Genomic DNA, 3,923 nt, shown 5'->3' with positions numbered 1-3,923 from the left:
CTACAAAATTGCCCCTCCCAAAAGAAGGCTTTGTTATCAGCAATAGGTGGGATTGACCCAGCGGATTCCAATCTTGTGGCCTTTAACCATAAAGGATATGAACCTCAGTTACCGGCCCAACTCACTTTCCTTATATAGGTAAAAGCCCTCAATAAAACTGTTCATCGAAAAATCATTGTTGAGGGGGAATCTACCTGTATTATGTCAATGAGTTGCTCGAAAACTTTAGGTTCACCACCCTTGTCACGATCATCAACGACATTAAAATCATTCGATGGAAGAACATACACACTGTATGGGATATTAAGTAACTTGAAAGTTGAACTGGGGGGAAAGACAATAGAAATTGAAGTCAAGGTAATTGATGGAAACCTTGACTACAATATCTTGCTAGGAAGGCCCTGGATTTATGCTATAGCAGCTGTTGTGTCAACATATTTTAGAAAGATTGCATTTCCCTTCCAAGGTGGAATTACAATCGTTGACCAACTAACCTTTTTCCCCAACATTTCACAAGCTACTGGAAGCATTCCAATGATCCATGGAAGTTCTCAATCGCTTCAACATGTCGGAGTAGGTCTCCTAAAAGACCCTTCCTTAATGGGTACTTTTTCCCTCCTGCCTCCAAGTAATCTGGCGGAAATGGCCACAGTGGAAACCTGTCATATGATATCTTCTACGTCATCGAAGATTAGGAAGAACTCTAACCATTTTGTGGATCATCAAGAAGTGTTTCCCCCTAGCCCCATAGAATCATTGTAGCAATCAATCTTCTGGGCCTAGGCAGAAAACCCAAAACAACACTCGGTGAGTGTTTGGATAGATAGGTCTCTAAAGCATGGTACCTCTTCAAATCCTTGGTCTCATATACATTCTATAGACGAAGGAATCATTTAGTCTATGATGATAGGAGAGACGTCGTGGGAAGATTACCACCATCGTTCCCACCTTCAAGATAACAATGAAGATTATTCAAGCGACCTTAATCATCCTTCAGTCTTTGATTTTCTATCAAATACTGTAAATACAGTGGATTCCAAGTGAAATCTGTCCAATATTGAAGAAACTATAGCCATTAATATCTTGACCAAACCTAATGTTGTAGAGAATATTCATGTTGGCAAATCATGTTCTTCATCAGAACTGGAAATTTACTGCGCTCTCTTTCGCGAATTCAGAGATGTCTTTGCATGGTCATATGAAGAAATGCCAGGCATTGACTCAAGAATTGTTGAACATGAAATAAAGATGTATCCAGATGTCAAACCAGTATGACAGTGGCTTCGAGCGGTTCATCCGAAAAAATCCGTCGCAATTAAGGCAGAAGTTGAAAAACTTTTGCATGTTGGTTTCATTTACCTTATTCCTCTCACTGATTGGGTATCGAACATTGTTCCTGTAATGAAAGAACAAGGAACAATTAGAGTGTGCATTGATTATAGGGATGTAAATCAATCTTGTCCAAAGGAAAACTATCCTAGACCCTTCATCGACCAAATAATTGATGAATGTGCCACATGCGAAACCTTTTCATTTATGGATGGATTTTCCGGATACAATCAAATCAATATCCACCCATAGGACCAGTCAAAGACTACATTTATATGTCTGTGGCGCACATTCGCATATCACAAATTACCTTTCGGTTTGAAGAATGCAGGGGCAACTTTTCAGAGGGCAATGAACTACGCCTTCCATGACATCAAGCACATTTTTCAACCGTATCTCGATGATTTAACGGCTCATTCGCGAAAGCGGACTGATCATCCGCAACATTTAAGAACCATATTTCTACGTTGCCGACACTACAAGATACGACTCAATCCACACAAGTGTGTGTTTTGCATTGGTTATGGTCGATTACTTGGTTTTGTAGTTTCTAAGGACGGAATTCGACTCGACCCCTGTAAGGTTCAGGCAATCCTTGACATGCCTCCACCTTCAAATCTGCTTCAGATTCAGAAACTCCAAGGAAAAGAAAACTTTCTGAGGAGATTCATTCCGAATTACGCTGAACTTGCTAAAGATTATACTCATCTTTTGAAAAATGAAGTACCCTTCAAGTGGGATCAGGTTGCGCAAGCTTCCTTTGATGCTTTAAAAGATTCCCTGATAAAGGCATCATTAATGTATGCTCCTGAATATCAAAAATACTTTAACTTGTATCTCGCAGTTGCAGATACAACCATCGCTATGGTTTTAGTGCAAGAAAATGATGGAATAGAACATCCTATATATTATTTAAGTCAAAACTTAAATGATACAGAAAGAAAATACTCCTATGTTGAAAAGCTAGCTTTAGCAGTTGTTCAAGCAGTACAGAGATTTCGACACTATATACTCTTTCGCAAAACTACCATTGTGTCAAATTGCAACCCTATGACCTACATTCTGTCGCATCAATTACTGGGGGAAAATATTCCAAATGGATAGCCATTTTGCAAGAGTTTGATCTGGAATTCACCAAATCCAAATCAAAGAAGTCTCTCATCTTCACGGAGTTACTTTGTGACCTTCCATCATCATCCAACGATTTAACATCTAAAGCATCAATCGTGGATGAGACTCTGTTTCTGATATCATCAAGCGATCTGTGGTATGGAGATATACTGATCTATCTCCAAACCCAAACTTTTAGGCCAAACACCTCTTGCTCAAAACAACGATGTATTCGATACCAAGCAAAAGACTACATGATCGTCGGTAATACACTTTACCACCATGGTGTCGATACAGTTCTACAAAGTTGCCTCATGCATGAGGAGGCTGAAAAAGTTCTTAATGATTGTCATTTAGGTGCATGTGGGGGGAATCTATCTGGTTACGATACTACACAAAATATCTTACGAGCTGGTTACTTTTGGCCGATTATTCAAAGATTGCATAATTGCAGTCAGAAGTTGCCATGCTTGTCAAATTTTTGATCGCAAAACCAGATTACCACCTGCACCATTACATCCAGTAGTTGCTATTGCACCATTCGCTAAATGGGGCATTGATTTCATGACATGTAACCCCACCTCGGCCGGGGGGCATGGATATATTATAGTCGCTGTCGACTATTTTACAAAATGGGCCGAGGTGATGCCTACATTAAACAAGAGCGGCGAAACGGCTGCTCTTTTCTTTTAAACACAACTTCAAGTCAAACATCATCTCTAAATGGTCCTTTTGTGTCAAGAATGTATCTTCAACCTTCATTTCATCCACCTAATTACCACGAGTAGTCTAGTGAATGAAACAAAGCTTAGGGGGCATGCACCCTTGTCTATTTGGCAGACGAACCCAGCCGAAAAAATAAGTTTCCCTGTGAGTTATGTGATTGGTCTCTAACACCTTTCACCTTCGTCTATTTTGCGGAAAAAGTGCAGGAAGGGTTTTGTCTAACCACTGACAGAAAATCATCCTACTTAACCACAGTAAGTTTCCGTATGGTTACCTGGAGACTCTCCTTTTCTTGGTGCCTGGGGGCATGCAAACATTTTTATGCAAGCAAAAAACGACCAATTTCATTTTTTAGCTTTTTAGTTTTTTAACTTCTTAGGTTAGGTGATTGGTCTAATCCACCATTCACCATTGTCTGTGCTACGAACAAGGCAAAGGAAGGGTTTTGCTGTTAAAACCGTCCTACCTAACCTTAGTAGTTCCTTAGCTTTTTAGTGTTTTTTAGCTTTGTAGTTTGGTTGTTTCTAGCCTACATAAAAAGGCTATGAGAAATGTTATCGTATGGTTCAAGCTCGTTAAAAAATAAACCTACCAACAGAGCATATGTTCCCCCAGAGTTCAAGCTCTTTAAAAAATAAACCTACCTTTGGTAAATAACCTTTATGATTACGATTACATCAACCTTTTGAGCCTTGGTTGTGTTCTGCCATCACCTCCATTCTTTTGGCCGATCATACGCTTCCACTTGATTGTTTACC

This window comes from Pinus tabuliformis, chromosome X, assembly GCF_031772625.1.
Source record: "Pinus tabuliformis cultivar Carrire ecotype Pingquan chromosome X, CPIR1, whole genome shotgun sequence".
Taxonomy (NCBI): Eukaryota; Viridiplantae; Streptophyta; class Pinopsida; order Pinales; family Pinaceae; genus Pinus; species Pinus tabuliformis.
The sequence above is the reverse complement of the archived record's forward strand: the minus strand, read 5'-3'. Positions refer to the sequence as shown.